The sequence below is a fragment of the Prosopis cineraria genome, unplaced genomic scaffold, assembly GCF_029017545.1.
Source record: "Prosopis cineraria cultivar Desert tree isolate PC_DT_omini unplaced genomic scaffold, ASM2901754v1 PC2, whole genome shotgun sequence".
Classification (NCBI taxonomy): domain Eukaryota; kingdom Viridiplantae; phylum Streptophyta; class Magnoliopsida; order Fabales; family Fabaceae; genus Prosopis; species Prosopis cineraria.
Window position 1 is genome coordinate 20,544,778 of NW_026555333.1, and position 20,235 is coordinate 20,565,012.

Here is a 20,235-nt window from a genome sequence, read left to right on the forward strand (position 1 = left end):
GATGCGAAAATATCAATGATGATTCATTTTATACGAACAATAAATGCCAGATATGCCAGAGATGTTGGGTCTTAATTAATAACAAAAGGTCCCAAGCTTCCTTACCACAGTTCACTCGGTATAAAAGATACATAAATTTTTGGTAGAACAAATGTTTGATTTTTTATTGAGATGTGAAAAATTACAAGTCTAAATTAAAAGTAAAACTAATTGATGAAACTAAAGGCTAAAGGTGTAACAATGTGAGTCTTTGATTGAGTGTTAATTATCTTTCCTCTGTGTCTTCTTTTTTTATTTATAGTGTGAGAGTGATGGTAGTCTCTGCCTTAAAACCTAGCATGTTTTACTGAGGAATCAGGGATCTCGCGAAACTCATGACACGGTCTTTATTTTGTATTCTCCATTTTTGGTAATCAACCCATCTCACTGAGATATTTGGGCACGATGTTTGTGGACTTCGGAATAACTCGCTATCGTGTTTTCTTGTGCCAATAGTCCAATGTTTGTAATTGGTAGGATTTCAGCATGTTTATCTTATCGTGGCCTTCATTGAGCTTTATGGCCAGCCCCTTTATTCATATTGGGCCTAATTCTTTAATTACTCAACCCAACTAGCCCTGTGACTTATTTAAGCGACATTTCATATTTTAGCCCAAACAATGCCCCCCGCATGCTAGTAGTTGATAACGTAAGCCACGTGGCACGTTTGAAAAAATTGAAATGTCGCTTCGTCTTTGAGCGCCTTTTATTAATATAAACTTATTTCTTTTTTGATCCCTTCTCTTGCCCTTTTTGCCGTTTCTTGACATTTAAGCTTATGCCTCTCTTGCTTTAATCTTCCCTTTGCTCGCAAATGGCTTCCTCTACTTCTGCTGTAGCCTCTACTGTTGATCCGTCTTCCACATCCATTAGAAGTCTGCCTAATTCCTTGGCCATTATTTGGAATCCTATTGCCTCACTCAGTGGATTTGTAACAGCACGTATTTGATTGTTAAAAACCCTTATTTCCCCTGGATTAGGTCCTCATTTTGATTTTTTTTATTTTTATCATAGGAGAATTCTTTGTTCCACGATTCTGTCAATTTTTAGTAAGCTTTTACTTCTCCTATTTAGCCCTTTCTATTTTATTGGGGAAATACACTAACTATTCGTTGCCTTTTTAGTACTTCTCCTTAGAGTTTTCAAATCTCCAACAAGAGTGACGTTGGGTACTTGACCATTTCTCCCGACTTGTCAAAAGTGACTACCCTACCTAACCAAATCTATGGCCGCTGACCTCAATCCGTAACTTAGTCCTAGCCTGGACAACCTTTACTTTTCCTGAGTCATTTTATTGAAAGCTCAGGAATTAGCCCTGGTCTCCTCACTCTTGGGTCTACTAGGTGAGATGCTTGAAGGAGACCTATGCGCACCAGTGGAAGGAGATAGGTCTCTACGACCTTATCTTGCTGTCCTTGGCCAATGTCAACATCTTGTTCACCTACTAATGGCCCTTTTAAGTTTCTAAGCTCCAAGCTGTAACACCTTCATATTCGAGCTGAGTCCCATATTTATCACATTGTAGGATGTCTTCATATACCTAGGGTTGTATATTATTAGGAAGGAGAACTTCTATGCAATCCTCAAGAGGCATGACTCCTACATCACCCTCTCGGCTAACTTGGAGAGCAAAATTAAGATTGTTGGCTCCTACACAAAGATTATGAGCTATTCTCCAAGAAGTCGGTCGATGAGCCTGTCACCCCTACAGAGCACTCGGTCTTTATCTAGATCCTGTTGAGCCAATAAATCCTAGCCCTGAGGAGTGGGAAGCCTATACAGCTGCACTTGAGGATCGTCCAGTCCCTCCTCTGTGGCAATCAGATAGCCCTAGGACTATGTTCTTGTACCGCCTTTATGACAATATGAGGGAGTCGCTGATAAAGAAGCCTTCAGAAACTTCACGGGCCTACCTAGTTTTTAAAGCTGTAGACGACGGCCTACTTCCCTTTTGTCTATCGAGAAACTTTCCCTGAAGATTCCCACATCAACCACCCCTTCACCTTCCTTTTGGGTGGTTATCTATTGACCGACTTGAAAAAATTCTTCGAGTTCTTCAGTTAGCAAAACTAGTCCTTACAAAGGACCTTAAAGGCTTTCAATATTTCATATCACTGCCTTCCCACCTAATAAAGACATCTAATGGACCAGAAGAATAAGCACGCCCTATTGCTAAGGGATGGGGTTTTTCTCTCAGCTATTACTCCCAGAAAGATGTGGCTGCCATATACTAGCTCCTTCTCTAAGTCTTTGAAGGTCTACTTAGAGTTTTATCATCCTCAACTGGTGGCGGGCCAGTTTGGATTAAGCCAGTACATCCCCTAGGGGCTGTCCCGCTAAATTAGTGTAGAGCTACTGGACCAAGAGGCTATCGACCATATAGTAATCCCACAAACTGCCCAAGGATAGTGCAAGATGGAGCTTGTAGATAGAGACGCCTGCCTTCGCTTCAATAAATGGTGACCCCAGTGCTTTAGGCACATAATAAAGAGCTATACTAGTAAGTATTATCTCCTGTGTTCAATTTCTTCCATCTTTTCTTCTTTCACCTTATAACCAAGTCTAACCTGTTTTAACTTTTTGTAGGCTGTGACTGGATATAATCACACATGCTGATGATGTACTTGAGGGGAAATATTGATGCCCCTGCTACTTTAGAGACCCAGACAACCCCCTCGCTGAGGAATGTTGTTCAAGGGATGGATCAGGATGACGTATCCTCTCAAATCTTAGTCCCAAAAAAGCCAAAGGCTAAGAAGACCTACTCCTCAAGTCGCCTGGACAAAGGAGATGGACCCGACAAGAGGAAGCGAGCTCTGTCTCCTTTGCCTGACTCTAAAAGGAGGAAGAAGACAATGCCTCCTCTCATTGATCAACCTTTCTCCACTCCTCTTCTAGCTAGACCTACTCCTTAGAAATAAAAGCACACAAATAAGAGCCAACGGATGACGATCCTGTTGGTAGAATTTGATAATAGTAGGTAAGTACCCTTCAGCGTGGAGGGGTGGAGACCCAACTCCTGAACCCCTTAGTGGTGACTTCTACTACTGCACCTAAGCCTATGTCGGACCTTCAGGTGGTCACCTCTTTCACCTTGGCCATCCCTTCAATAACCCTGGACTTCCAAGGGGTTGCCTCTACAATAATCCCCTAGGTAATCCCTGAGGATCCACTTGAGGTTATTTGGGACATAGCCTGAGGGGTAATGGGAGGCATAGAAGGATCTGGGGCTACTGTAGAGGTTTGAGGAGCCACGTTAGCTATAGCCCCAGATGATGCTGGTAGTCATGCTTGGGGCTAATAAAGTTCAAGAGCCTACCTCTATTGAGGCCCTAAAGATAGTTCCCCAGATCAATTCAATCCAGCCTACTAGCTTGGCAAGCGCCCTCGAGGTTGGAGTTTTTAAAAGGTCCCTGGAAGGATCTCAAGCGGTGATTGTTGCCAATCCTGTAATCACTGGCATTCCATCCTTAGAGAATGGGATAGTTGCCCTGGCCTCTACCCAAGGTATCTTTGTGCAAGGCCAAACTGACTCCTTCATAGTTGCGGGCCATGTGGAGAAGGCCTTGTGATTAACTACGCAGTCCGCACGTACCATTCCCTATTCCATGGCCAAAGACAAAGCACTCATGGACCCAAATCAGGTATTAGCTTGTTATGCTCTTTCCTTCTAGTCCATTCCTTTTTCTCTCATCACTAACCTTGCTTCTTTTTCTTTAGCTTTCTTCATTGGAGGCGGTTCCTACTGATGCCCTTCTAACTGCATCCACATCCCTGAAACGTAGGTGGTGTTGGACGCTTGAAGGGTTGTTCAATTTCAACTCAGCCGAGACCCACTCCTCATCCTCAAGTAGACTTACAAGGAGATAATTCAGGCTCTCAAGGTTGTGGAGAAGGTAGTCTTCATGCCTGACCTGGTGCTCCTTCACACTCAAGTCCCGGCGTGTTACAGCATCATCATCTCCTATCGTAAATTGCTCTCCCTCCTTTCAAACTATTTAAAAAATAATTGGTCTGTAAGGGACGAATATCTCACTGCTAAGACCTAGATGACTGCTGCCAATGATCGTGTCTAGGAGATCGCTCCTCACGTGGATCACCTCCAAGCACTACAAGCCAAGGTGATAAACTTGAGGTGCCAGCTAGTAGCTACTGAGAAGGAGCTAGCATGGGCTGAAGTTAAAGATGGTCCAGTTGAGTTTGAACTGAAGGTCGTGACTAAAGCACTGGATGATGCATGGTCCATTTTAGTTGAAAAGCTTCATTCAATGCTTGAATATAAGATGGCCTTTAGTCGACATCAGACCCTATCTGATGCGCTGAACTTGGCTTTAACAACATGGAAGACCCTCCAGACCTATTGTAAACAGAGGACATATGTACTATTATTCTTTATTCTTGAATTTGTACTATACATCCCTTGTAACATAATTCCTATGAACTAAGAGCAAAAATTCTTTTTATTATTATATGCCTTTATACACCCTGAGGCCATTTAAGGCCTCGGGTCCTTTATTTCTTTATTCTTCAGATTATATTATAATGACGGCCAATATTTCTTTAAATATTTTCTATTTATAGCTTATCTGTATGGAGTCCTGTCAATGCTAGATAACACATACACATTTCCTTTAAGCACTTTGCTTATCTTGAACGGTCCTTCCTAGTTAGGTGAAAATTTGCCAAGCATTTGGTCTTTAGAATTAGGTAGTAACACAAGTTTTCATACGAGCTCGTCTACCCAAAAGCGTTTCTTTTTTGTTCTTTTGTTATATATTCTTAAAACTTCTTTCTTCTGGGTGATCATATGATCCAGCACTTGTAAACGTATTTCATCTAACTGAATTAACTCATTCATCATAGCCTCATTGTAGTCCTCAAGGTCTTTCTAAACTGTTCGTAATGTATAAAGAAAGGACATTATTTCCATAAGCAAAACAGCTTCGTGCCCGTGGCTTCTCTCTTTGATGTCTAGTATGCCCATAGTGTCTCAAGAAATCGCACGTGCCATTCCTTAGGGTCCTCTTTAGTTGTCTTCTTTAGAATTTCAAGGATTATTTTGTTAGAAACTTCAGCTTGTCCATTTTCCTAAAGGTAATATGGCAAGGATGTCAACAATTTAATCCCACTTTCCTCGGTGAAGTCTTTAAAGTTACTTCCAGTGAACATTGTTCCTTGGTCCATTGTAATCATTTAAGGAATCCCATATCGAAACATAACTTGCTCATACATGAAGTTAATGACATCATCCTATTCTACTTTCTTCATAGGGATGGCCTTTACCTACTTTGTGAAATAATCTGTGGCCACTAAGATGAATGAGTGGCCCTTGAAGAGGCTGGATAGATTTTTCCTATTACGTCCATAACCCGTCTTTGAAAAAGTCATGGTTTGATAATTGTATGCATGTCTGATGCTGGCACCTATTGTGTTGGCCCGTGAGTTTGGCATTTCTTGCACTTCTAGCATATTTGATGCAATCTTTAGTCATTGATAGCTAATAATATCTATGTCTTTGCACCAACCACTGCACTTTTGGCCCTAATTGATGGGCCCCACATACTCCCTTATGTGCCTGTCCTAAGACCTCTATATATTTATTGAAGGCCAAACACCTAAGTAATAATGTGTTAGGGCATTTTCTGTATAATTCATTTCTAATTAGAATGAAGTATTGATTGCTTATCCTCGTTTTGTAAGGATATCATTGGCTGGGATCTTGTAGATAACTTTTAAAATCATCTTACCGATCCTAGGCTAACCTTTCCGAGATCATACCACATTATGCTATCAAACCACGCTAAGAGATAGAAGGATGTTCTTTTCATTCTACCATAATTATCTTCATAGTGAGTTTGGATGACAGCCTTAGCCTTAATACTATTTAAGCTAGTTCATTAGCCTCCCAATTTTGAGCTTAGGGAACGTGAGTTAACGCTATAGTTTCAAACTCTTCTAAGATTTGAGAATCCCCAGCGTAATACATTACTGGAGCCAAGCTTGTACACTTATACTCGCCAGTTAATTGTTTAATGACCAACTGAGAATCCCCTTCTATGACTAATTGTTTGATAACTCTCATTTCTTGAAGGATTTCAAGCCCTATGAGTAGTGCTTTATATTCCACCTGATTGTTAGTACATTTAAAATCTAATTGAAGAGATAATATCATTTTTACCCCTGTCACACCCGATTTGAAATTGCTCGAGAAGGAAAATTGAATAAAATATAAATATTTTATGAGTCGCCACCAAAATTTTACAAGTAATTTTAGAAACCTTTTTAACGTGTGGTCTATGTATAGAGAAAATGGTTAGGGAGTCGATTGTGTACAGGAAAGGTGTTAGGCATCCGACAACACCTATTCATGTGAATGGTTACCTTAAGTTAACTATATAAATTTAAATGGCCTTAAAATATTAATTATCCTTAAAAATAAGAAAAAAATAAGAAAATTATAAAGGAAAAATTTTATTTATTTATAAGTTAGACTTGACCTAGGATAAAACCTTAAGGCCTATATACCCTTTTGAGGAATCAAAGCTCACGTAGTTCAAGGTGAAAATGCATGCCTCTTGGTTGAGATTTTTTCTAAAGAAAATGTTATTTATTAATTTTTTTAAAAAATATTTTTAATGTTGGTTAATTTTTTTCATGAAAATATTTTATTTCTTTATTTATGGCAAAACTCTAAGAAATAATTTTGGAAAAATATTTTAATAAGATTTATGAGAATTTTATACATTCACCTTTGAAAAATTATTTATTTAAAGATAAAATATGTTAAAATGTACTCATTATAATTTATCACTGTGTAAGATAAGTTATTTAATTTATAAATTTGCAAGGATTCTGAAAGTCTCACACAACTGATGATGTCAAAACTGTATACATACAATAATTTATCATTGTGTAAGATAGATTAATTAATTTATAAAATTTGCAAGGACTTTAAAAGTCTCAAGCAATCAAAATGATATAAGTTTTATAGATGTACATGTTGATAATTTATCTACATGAATACCAAATTAATTAATTTAAAAATTTATGAGGACTCTAAAAGTCTTTCACAACAAATAAATTAGGTAAAACCTTGATAAGTACCTTTCAAATGATACCGAGCTTATTTATTAAGCCGTCTATTGTAACTTCAAAAAATTTCTTCTTATTCGACATCTTAAGGTCCAATGATGACGCAATCAAGGAAACAAATGATGCAAGAGGAAAATAAGAATTGGTTCTAACATCTTATCCAACGTCTTGAGACTTAAGGAAGATACAAGTAAGGACTTTGGAATTGATTCTCACGATGTTACATGTGAAACAAGTGTCCAATGAATGAATAAAATTTAATTCATATTTAAAGATGACAAAATGTGAATTTACCTTTATGAATCTCGGTCTACTTGAATATCTATCGTCCTTTCTCTAACTGTCTCCTTGGTCCTGGATGATGTTCTTGAAACCCTAACATGCCTTAGTATTGTGACTCCATGAGTGATGGTACTTACAGTATTCCTTCCCTCTCTACTCTTCTTTTAAAGGGATTTTGTGATCAACAGGCAGGGATATGAAGTTTTCTTTGAGGAGGAAATTGAAGATTTCCTCTATTTTGGTAGTGTAAATGTGTACTGAATGGCATTCAGCCTTTTGGGAATCTCTTTGGTCTTCCTTTTCAGGGCTGGGTACGTGTAGTTGTCAGTATTTTTTAGTTCTACTACCACCACATCAAGATCACCAAAATAGGTTCCTACTATAGTTCGTCAGCGATGATCCTCTTCTTTAAGTAGCTCCTTATATCCCCATATTTTGGCCGCGAGCTCATAGAAATCTTAAAATTCCATCTTTTGAAATTTTTTTCAGATCTCTATATTTAGTCCTGCTTGTTCTAACTTGATGAATTCAATTTTTAAAAGCAGCCCATGGCACTTGCTCCTCAGTCGTTTGAACCTTACTAGCTATTGGTCTAATGTATCTCCAGTCCGTTAGTTAAACTTATAGAGTTCTACTATGCTGACCTCTAGCTCTACCTTGTAGAACTAAACATAGAACTTCTGCTCTATTTCCATCCAGTTGATGATTGAGTTGTGAGCTAGTAAAGTGTACTATATGAATGCCAAGCCTATGAGAATGTTGGGGAATAGTTTTAGTTTTAAGTTGGCGAAGTTCTTATAATTAGCCATCTCCCTACAATAGATTATGAACCTCCCAATATGCTCCAGGGTGGATTGTGTTCTATCTCCTGAGAATAATGTGAAGTCAGGGATCCTGTATCCCTAAAGGTATGGGTTGTCCCTATCTATGTACTCCAAATATGGCTTTGAGAAGGTGGGGCGACCAATTAGGCTCAACCTCGATCTGTATATATCCTGGATAGCATCACTCAGGGCCTTCATGATCACTAGTCAGTTAAGAGGCTCATTCTGATGTTCCAAGACTATTGTCATGCCCCCTGAGCTACTTCTGCCCGGCTCTTGTAAATATATAATGGATTAGTCAGAGGATTAGTGTTAGAAAAAAACTAAGGGTTAGGGATGTCCCTTACAAGTAGGTAGCCCTGAGGACCAACACCTATATTGATTCTTGCTTGCTGCCTTCCATACGACCTTAAATTTGAGCCTGCTTCTAGAGGAGTTCTTTTCATTGATGCAACTATGTTCTTCATGCCATCATGCAGAGCCTGCATCATGATTTTCTATTATTCTTTCTCCATGTGTTTTGACATTTCTAGGGATAGTGCAAAGAACCTTTGATTCTCTTCCAACTGCTTATCCATCCAGTCTTGAATTCCCCGTAACACTTTTACCACATGACTGTTAGATATAATCAGTGGGTTAACTTGTCTACTTCCTAGCTTTAAGCCAGGGCTTGTGCTACTGCTACCTGTCGACATCGGCACTATATGCTCATGATACTCTACTACTTCAGCATCAGGCGCTAAGTGTTTTGACCTTACGCATGTAGAGGTCCCTTCTGGTTTGTAAGAACCAACACTTGTTTTATCAGTCCTTTTGTCTTTTCTCGTCCTTGTTGTCTTTATTACACAAGTCCCACCAGGCGTGCCAAAAATTGTTCGTGGTGAATAACAAATACCAAGCATGTTAGAGATGTTGGGTCTTAATTGATAATAAAAGGATCTCGAGCTCCCTTACCATAGTTCACTCAGATGTAAAAGATACATAAAATTTTGGTAGAACAAGTATTTGATTTTTTATTGAAATGTAAAAAGTTGCAAGTCTAAATTGAAAGTAAAACTAACTAGCAAAACTAAAGGCTAAAGGTGTAACAATGTGAGTCTTTCATTGAGTGTCGACTGTCTCTCCTCTGTGTCTTCGTCTTTTATTTATTGTGTCAAAGTGATGGTAGTCTCTCCCTTAAGACCTAGCACATTTTGCTAAGGAATTAGAGATCTTGTGAAACTCATGACACAGTTTTTATTTTGTATTCTCTATTTTTAATAATCAGCCTATCTCACTAAAATACTTGGTCACAATGTTCGTGGATTCCAGATTACTCGCAATCATGTCTTCTTGTGCCAATGGTCTAATGTTTGTAACTAGCGAGATTTCGGCATGTTTATTTTATCGTGGCTTTTATTGAGCTTTAAGGTCAGCCCCTTTGTTTGTATTGGGCCTAACTCTTCAGTTACTCAGCCTAACTAGCCCTGTGACCTATGTGAGTGATGTTTCATATTTTAACCTAAACAATACTGTTCGAAAAATAGTACTTGTATTTTAGAAATCAATCATAATTTTTGTGATAATGTACATAGTTGCTGATGATACATGCAATTTCTCTCATATCTAACACTCGGTTATGGTCAAATTAATCTGAAATTTTTTTTCCAATATAAGTCTTAGGTGATTTTATAAGTATGGACAATGAATAACTATAATATGGGAAATTTTCAACTTTTCTTTTCTTGATAATAGCACTAATAATACAATTAAGTGAAGTTATGTGTACAAATAATTTTTTTAGGAAAAATAACAACTTCAATGTATACAATGATAATTGCAGCTTGAGCAAAAACAAAAAAAGCTATGCATATTAATAATTTTTGTAGGAAAATTAACCACATGAATATGGAAAATAAACAACTCCAATATGGAAAATTTGCAATTGATAACAATATTAAGAAAAAAAATAAGTGAAGAATCTATGTGCCAGAAAACTCATGTAAAAAAATTAACAACTTTAGTATGGGAAATGAATAACTTTAGTGTAAGAAATTTGCAAGTGTCTTTTGACAGGCTTAAGCCACAAGGGACAATGAGGTAATTTTAGTTTGCATTTTAATATCATTTCACTACTCTTGGTCTGCAGTAAAATTTCATATTTTAAGGGGCATTATTTTTCATTATGTTTTATCGAGGGATCTATACTAGCTAAAATTTTCTAAATTAATTAATCAACTTGGAAAACTATAAAATCAACGTTTTTCATTGTCATTGAAATAAGTGAACTGCACACGTGAAAAATGACAAAATTAGTTAACATCAAGCATCTCCACAAGCGTCTGTGTGTGTGTAAAATTAATTCTTTTTTAGTTCTTGAAGTTCTACTTAAAATTCAGTCATTCATTTATGGCTTAATACAATTCAATTTCTATGTTTTTGGTTCGCTTATCGCTCAGATTAAGTTAGTCACTATAGTCTAAAATCATCCCAAATGTAAAAGACACATCAGATCTTATTTAATTTCTCTGTAAGCACCACATCAAATAATGAATCGTCATGAGAAAATAAGAAGCTTACTTTTTTTAATAAAAAAGAAGCTGATTTAATATTTGAAATTATTCATAAAAATAAAAAAATCTGCATAATGAATTTGGGGCTTGTTCATTGTCCTCTCCAACTTGTCTTGCGCATATCCGTGGAGGGCATGTTTCGATAATCTAACCCAGTTATTGTAAACGAACATATTACAAAGATATGTATGTATGTATGTATGAAGATGTTATGATTTTTGAGTGATTCTCCAATAAATACATGGGGTTTCATGATTTAGGTTCTCTAATGTTAGAGCTGGTAATTCAAGTCAAGCTTGACGGGCTAACCCAAACCTGTCCAAAAAAGATTAGGGTCGGGTTGGGCTATATGGGCTTTTTAAGATGGTAGGATACTTTAAGTTCGATTTGAATAAGCTTGACCCAAATTGAGCCTAACTCAAATAAGCCCGACCATTGAAATTTATAGCTCTATATGTATATAGAGTTGGTAATTTTGGCCAAACATGACGGGTTAGCCCAAACCTGACCAAAAAAAAGTTAGGACTGAATTTAATTATATAAGTTTTTTTAAAAGGTTATGATACTTTAAGACTAATCTGAATAAGCTCAATCTAAATTGAGCTTGACTCAAATAAAGTCGTTGCTGAAAGTTTCAGCGGTAACATACATGTCGTCGCTGAAAGTCCACTTTTTAGTGTCGCCGCTGAATGTCAGCATTTTTTATTTGTTTTAAAAAAATTATGTCGCAAGTTTCAGCGGTGACATACAAGTCGCCGCTGAAAGTCGACTTTCAGCGGTGACTTTTTAGTGTCGCCGCTGATTGTCAGTATTTTTTATTTCTTTTAAAAAAATTATGTTGCAAGTTTCAGCAGTGACATACAAGTCACTGCTAAAAGTCAATTTTCAGTGGTGACTTTTTAGTGTCATCGCTAATTGTCAGTATTTTTTTATTTCTTTAAAAAAATTATGTTGCAAGTTTCAGCGGCTACTTTTTAGTGTCACCGCTGATTGTCAGCATTTTTTAATTTCTTTTAAAAAAATTATGTTGTAAGTTTCAGTGGCGACATACAAGTCACAGCTGAAAGTCGACTTTCAGTGATGACTTTTTAGTGTCTTCGTTGATTGTCTGTATTTTTATAATTTTTTTACTAATGTATAATCATCAGTATTTTTACTATTTATTCTTAGATATTTTTTATATTATAATTATAAATATGAACATTAAAATAAATAATACAACAACCTCAAGAAGTAAAAAATATTAAAATAAATAATACAAATTATATTGTATCAATTATATTTATAGTTTACTTTAAACAAAATAAATAATATAATTAATAATTTTATAAATTGAAAGAATTAAAGTGAAGTATTTAAGGATACTAATAATATTTTATAATATTTAATATTTAATATGTGTGTGTTTGAATAGTTTAATAATATGTGTGTATATATATATATATATTTAATTATGTAATAATAGACTACAGGTTCATTCCAGCTAAGTGGCAAAATGGTTGGACATAAGGAGGAGATCACGGGTTCAAACCTTGGAGGAGATAACTTTCAAAATGGAAACAACTTTTAAGTAGCTTCAGTGACAACAACTGTTGCCACTGATACTTAACATTCAGCTGATACGTGGTTTCTGCGACGATAATTGTTACCACTGATTCTCAACTTTCAGTGGCGACTTTTATTATCGTCGCAAATTGAATCAACGACAAGAGCTCTCGTGATGATATTGTGGTGACTTTTTATCGTCGCTGAAAACTTTCAGTGGCGACTTTTTGACTTTCGGCGGCGACAAATGTCGCTACAGATTCTCAACTTTCAGTGACGAATTTTTTTGTTGCCGTAGATTGAATCAGCGACAAAAGCTCTCGCGGCGATATTGTGGCGACTTTTTGACTTTTGTCGCCGCTGAAAGTCAATTTTTTTGTAGTGATAGTACTAACCATTTAAAATATTGATATCTATATTTTAAAAATAAAATTACAAAGAATAATTTATTTTGGAATTTAGCATCTAATGTTTTAAATTAGGTTAATGATTTAATATTAATTTTTTGTAATTTTTATAATTTTTTAATATTAAATTTAAACCATTCATTTAAATTCTGAACAATCCTGAATGGTAAGCAGATTTCTTAACAAAATTTACAATTTATATAATTTTTTATTTTAATAAATATAAAATAAAAATATTAAGTTTGATCTAAACAATCTAGATATACCTTCCCCTCAAGTGAGAGCTTTCCTAGAGGAAAGCTGAGTCCCAAATTATACACATCAAGGTATTTAATTAATTTATATAAGAAAAATAATTAATTTAAAGCTAATGACTTTAAAATTGTTTTATCTTTATAAAAATACTCTTAATGAAATGCTCTATCTTCTCTTAATTTCTATTTCTTGACTATAAATTTAATGATTAATCCTTCTCTCTCCACACTTTTATTTTTAGGGATTTTTTTCAAATAATTAATTACTCTATTTTTTTTACAAAATGTCTTACAAATATGACATCAAAACCTTCTAAATAGAAACAAAAGGAGGATCATATTCATTGAATTTATCCCCGAAAGTGGCAAGTTAATTAATTCAGCTTAATAATGTTATTGGTTAGGAAAGTAAGACGCTGCTAGTATGAAATAAAATTGTCGATATAAAGTCAAATAATTAATTATTCAACTTTGAAAATCTATATAGAATCAACTTTTGTTTTCTCCATCACCGAATTAATTCAACAGAGCAAGTCAAAAAGGGACAACTTAATTATTAAACATGAACATCACGTTACCTCCCTCAATCATATCAATTTTATTAGCTACTCCAATCATATATATCCCATCCTAAATGTATAAGCCCTTTGTCTAATTCCTAGATATCAAGGAAAAAGAAGTTAAATGAGTCATTCACAATTAATGTGTACAAATTTTTTTTAATAATTTTCCTAAAATATCCCTTCATTTGCACAAAAAATTGATGCCTATATAGAAATACAATGGAAAATTTTTTAATATAGTCGAGAGGATTGGCTCTTATATTAATTGAGGGACCGACAGTTGGGTACAATTAGTTGAAGGAGTACTTGAATCAATTTATCTTGCAATTTTGAGTCAGAATCCTGAAATATGCTATCATGTTAAATAAAAAAATCAAGAAGTACTTATGAAGTCGCCATTTATATATAGTAAAAGTCTCTCACAGCAGGGGTTTGAATTAATTAGTTAAGATTGGAGGTGATAATATACCCAGGTTTTTCAAGATATCAGATGATGAAATAAATAAAAAATTATTAAGGACCAACAAAGTCTTGGAAGTACTTCTTCCGGTACCATATATATAATCCTTTCCCTGCATGATGTTGCATATAGAATGAATATTAGTAATTACTTTCTTTAATTTTATCCTTTTATAATTTTTCATGTATAGAGTAAAATGCGACATATGAAAGAGAGAATATTTTTAAAGATGATGCATTAACAAGGATAAAGTAAGAAATTTTTTCCTTTTTCAAACAATATATATCAATAATTTGACCATACCTCTCCTTAATTCTGGTTATCATAATAGTTAGAATAGAAGTGACTTATATATACTAGCGGAAGGATCTAGTTTTCACTTAACGTGAGAAATCAAGGTTTGAATCTCCATTAAAATAAATACTCATATTTAATGCTTAACCATGCCTAGAATATAGGATCACCTTCAATTAAAGGATGCCTGTGAATAATAAATAAAAAAAAAAAGTGACTTACGTATAGTACTGAGAGAGTATTTAGATGTAGATCTAGGCAGCAGTGTTATATATATTAATGAAGCTCTTCATTGCTCTTTGCCCTAAACCAAACAAACCAAGTTTATAGTGCTAGCTCTAGACTTCTGTCATGGATTCTCTACAGATTCTTCCCTTTACCTTCTGTGCTTTCTTCTTCTTCCTCCTCCTCCTCCTTCATGTCTTGAAACCAAACTTCAAGAAATCTCCCAAAGCTTGTTCCCTTCCACCCTCAGGACCATGGAAGCTTCCTCTCATAGAACACATGCATCATCTTTTAGGATCACCATTACCCCATCAATCTTTAAGAGACATGGCAAACAAACATGGATTACCTGTCATGTTTCTCAAACTAGGAGAGACCTCCAATGTCATAATCTCTTCCTCAGAAGCCGCCAAAGAGGTCATGAAAACACGTGACGCTGTCTTCGCCAACAGACCTTACCTTTTTGCCTATGAAGTTCTGTGGTACAATGCCACCAACATTCTTTTCTCTTCCTCTGGCACTTATTGGTCACTGCTCAGAAAAATATGCAGCTCAGAACTTCTTTCTGCTAAGAGGGTCCAGTTAGTCAGGTTGTTTCTTTGCTTCTTATTGCTTCAATTCTTGTATCCTTTGATAATAAGTCTTTACGTGGTAGATCGATATTTTAATTTGTTAGTATTATATATTAGGATTGGTGGAAATAAAGCATACATTAGAAGTTAATATATAATTCTATATGATGAAAAAGATTCTCATGATCATTTGCATGAATATGTTTGCGGGATTTGCTATATTAGATTACAATGTAAATACAAGAAATATTTCTAATTCATGAGTTATATTTTCATTGAAATTATTTTGTTTTGCTATATTCTATGTAGTATGTACTAAATGGAAAATACATTACTTACATACATACACAATATATACATATTCTTCTCATTTTACCAAAAGAAAAATTAAAAAAAAAAACAACTATTTTTATGTATCAAAAATAAATATTTTCTCCTGTAAGGAGAGGTTCCTACATTTACTGCCTAACCATGTCATCTTGAATAGACAGATACTAATGAGCGATAAAAAAATAAATATTTTTCATGTGATACAAAATTTATTAATAATTGAATATATGTTGAACTTTTCAACGGTTTCCCCCAAGCTCCATGTCTGTCTTTATTCTCACGTCCTATGGGAACCATAGATCGATGCACTCATCTTTAAGACAAAACATGATTAGTAGGAAGAACCTCTAATTGTCTCCCAAAAAAAAAAAAACAGGTTTATCAGAGAAGAGGAAGTGTCAGAACTGGTGAAAACAATCTTAGAAAACGAAGGATCAGAGGTCAATCTGAGCAAGATGATAATGTCCATGACAAGCACTATATTAACTCGAGCAGCTTTTGGTGAGAGATTAAGAGACCAAGAGGCCTTCCTCAGATGTGCTAGGCAGCCTGTGAAGCTAGCTGGAGGCTATTACATTGCAGATTCCTTTCCTTCCATGAAAGTTCTGCAAAATATTACTGGTATGAAAGCTAAACTTGAGAGGCTGCACATAGAGATTGATAGAATACTGGACAACATAATTGATGATCACAGGAAGAAGAAGAAATCTGATAAGGTTGAAGAAGATCTAGTTGATGTTTTGTTGAGGATTCATCAGGAGAAAAATAATCTAGAGGTTCCCATATCTATGAGTAACATCAAAGCAACAATTGCGGTAAGTAGTATTAGAAGCTTATATTAATAATTGATATGCTTATAAACACTACTACATAGAAGCGCTCTCATAAGGTAGTCTATAGGAGCGCCTACATACAGAGCGCTTTTGAAGTCTTCATGTAAGCCAAAAAGAAGCGTTCTCGTAAGTCTTTGAATAACATCAAAGCAACAGTTTTGGTAAGTAGGATTAGAAGCTTATGCTAATGTTTGATCACGCAAATGCCATGCTTACAGAGAAAAATATATTGAAAGAGTACATTTTTAGTTATCACTAACTTCATACAAAAATAAATTCATAAATAATATAAAATCATTTTTAATGTGGAGGAATAGCTTGCACAATGCATTTTGGTAATTAATTGAAGGAAACTTAGCTTTATTTAATTAGAATAGGTAACACTTTTAAACTGTTAAATTATATTTTTGAAATATGCAACATTATAACTGTTGCTTAAAAAATGACTATTTTTCATAACATTTAAAAACTGTTCCCTTTTCTAATAAGCAACAATTATATAAATGTTGTCTTTAAATATATTTTTTCTTACAACATTTAATAACCGTTGCGTATTGTGTTTTTATACATAAAAACAATTTACTTTTAAAATTTTTAATATTTTTTGTTATACTTTTATTAATTAAATAATTGATTTATTTATTTATTAAATTATTAATTAGTTAAATTTAAAAATAACTTTAGTTTTTGGCAACAGTTTTCATACCTTTGGCTACAATTCTCAACTATTGTTATGAGACAAAAATTCTGTAGTGATTATATTTAAGCTATTTTAAACCATGCTAAACCGATTCATCAAAATTTCAGGACATATTCATGGCAGGAACTGAGACATCATCATCAACTGTAGTGTGGGCAATGTAAGAGATGATAAAACAAACAAGGATATTGGAAATGGCACAAGCTGAGGTAAGAAGAGTTTTCAAAGACAAATCATACGTTGATGAGACAGAACTTCACCAACTTGAATACTTACAATGTGTCATCAAAGAAACTCTAAGATTACACCCACCGGCTCCACTACTAGCTCCAAGAAAAAACAATGAAACGTGTGTAATCAATGGATATAAAATACCTATGAACACCAAGATCTTCGTGAATGCTTGGGCAATAGGAAGAGATCCCAAGTATTGGTCTGAGCCTGAAGAGTTCAAACCTGAGAGATTTCTTGATGATACTGATTCTCATAACTTTCGAGGCACAAACTTTGAATATATTCCATTCGGTGCTGGAAGGAGGATATGTCCAGGAATTGCTTTTGCCGCACCCAATATGGAGCTTCCACTTGCCAGTTTGTTGTGTCACTTTGATTGGAAGCTTCCTAATGGAATGAGGACAGAAGAGTTTGACATGTCTGAGACTTTTGTTGGGACAGTGAGGAAAAAATTAGATTTGTGTGCTTAATTCCTGTGCGTTATCATTCTAATTAGCAGCATAATTATGCTATTTTTACCTCGATCAGTAATCCTTTGGTCTATTTTCTCATAAGAAGAATGGGAATCTATTAGTGTTTTGTATTTGATCGAATAATATTATTGTATGTCTATGTGTGTTTGTATAATTTTGTATTAATTTAATGAATATTCTAGTTTGCGTATTGTTATACATTTGTTGATTACGGATTCTTAGTATTTTACATTATAACTATACTTACATTATTACTATACTGATTTTTTATAGTTTATGAATCAATTTGGATTATATATACACACTCGTACGTATGTTGAATTATGAATTGATGTGATTTATATTATTCAGAATAATTGTTTCAGTAGAAGTGTTAACTGAATTCCATAATTTTTTATTTTATTCAGTGTGATTATTCTAGAATATCATAGGTTAGTAGAGGTTAGTAGTGATTTCCTTGTGGAGTTTTGAACTCTCGGAGGTTACTACAAATACCTCACCTAAGCTGTTACTTACTCAGTACATTCGGTCCCTGTAGAGCTTATATTCTTGAAGGGTCAAAATTACTAAGTAAGGTCTTTACCATGTGGTGAGGGCATCTTGGGAACCTTCTATCTATCAGGACTATAAATCTACCCTAGAGCTATACGTTTTACACTACTAGAAAAATTGAATTTAGCGAGGGACGAATCCCTCGCTAAATGCCATTTTTCGTAGCTAAATTGCATTTTAGCTACGAATTTTGTCCCTCGCTAAATTCGTAGCTGAAAAAGGGCTCGCTAAATTTAATGAGGAAGTATATTTTCCTTGCTAATTAGTGAGAGATTTAGTGAGGGATTGAATCCCTGGCTAAAATTAACTAGGGACTGAATCCCTCGCTAAATATGCTTATAGTTAAAAATAATTATGCCACATCACCCGCCATATGTGATGTCAACTTGTGACATGTTATCAACAACGCCATGCTTTGTCAACCACCATGTCACCTACCATCTCGTGCCCTATCACCCACTACATGTGCGACAACTTATGACATATCATTGTCCACCTTGTGCGCCATGTCACTTGCTCCTTACCATATCATGACATGTTTATGTCAAAACCAAAGTTTGAATCCTTGACCTCATACCTTCCAAGCTTTATGCTATCCTTCTTTGCCAGTTGAACTAAAAGGCACCTACAAGCATTATATGATAAATTAAATACATATATATATATATATATATTATTTAACTACATAAATATATCAAATAATATATTATAAAAATACACACATATACATATTAAATTTTATTTTCAATTATTAATATGTTAAAAATATTTATATTTTATTTAAATTATTCTTTATATTATATTTTTAATAAAATATTATTTTATTAATGAAAATCAACTTAAAATAAAGAAAATATTAAATAATTTTATTATGAATATTTTAGTTAATTTTTAAATTTAATTATTATTTTTAAATGAAAATAATTAAATGTATAATTAAAAGTCATTGTCAAAAGATAATTTTTTTTTGTAGTAATTAGCTAGGGATAGAATGTCTCGCTAAATTCCTCGCTAATTATCTTATTTTATAGAGGAATTGATAGTCTTTCGCTATTTTCCTCGCTAATTCTCTTATTTTAGAAAGGGATTGACAATCCCTCACTAATTTCTTTGCTAATTTTAAGTCAAGCTACGAAATCAACATCCATCGCTAATTTCCTCGCTAACTTAGTATTTTAGAGAAGAATAGATGATCCCTCGCTAAATTTTCTCACTAATTTGCATTTTTCTAGTAGTGTTAGATGAAAGCTAGTAGCCAACCATTTTAGCTCATACCTGATGATTACAAAGATAAATAGACTTAGGCTTCCTAAATAGGACACAAAATGAGAGCATGTTTTATTGTATCACTGTCATCATCATGACATATCATTTGTGCATGCTACCTTGAAGAAAATAGCTGTTAGGTACCTTATGCTAGAGCGGGTATTGAATGTTATTACACTAATCAATGTTAATGTGTCACAAGGATGGAACTAGCATTAAATAACTAAGCTTTGCCCATAGGTCTTTCACCCCAGTGACTATAAACAATTTTTCTTGTTGTAGGGTAAAATAACACATTTCATTTTGAAAGTGAAACATTAGCCATGTATTAGTTTTGACTATTCATAAGCTAATTGTTAATCCTTTCTCCCCATAGTGCAATAAGCACCTGGAGAAGATTGGAAATTTCTCATTTACCCAAACGATAAATTAAGCTTTGTTTAATAAGAATTAGTTGACTCTTGTGTATAAATGTCTGAAAACCAACTATCCTTAACTTTTTTTTTCTTTCCTTATAAAAAACAATAACAAGTTATAAGGCTATTACTCTTATGGTTTTAATCATGTAGGGATTTTGGTCCCTTGTAGGTTAATAGTTATTTTTATTTCTCTATGATGCAATGAGCATATGGAGGAAAGGACATTTTGGTTGGTATAAATGAGATAGCCTTGTAATCACTTAAAAGAATGCGCAAAACTATAATATTTTTAATATCCAAACGCTTTTATGGGGATTGC

The 20,235-nt window shown here is 34.4% G+C and overlaps 1 pseudogene; it reads left to right on the forward strand.

The window, feature by feature from the left end:
- The first annotated feature begins 3,311 nt into the window (after nucleotides 1-3,311).
- Nucleotides 3,312-17,676, forward strand: LOC129302631 (desmethyl-deoxy-podophyllotoxin synthase-like; annotated as a pseudogene).
- Nucleotides 17,677-20,235: the final 2,559 nt, after the last annotated feature.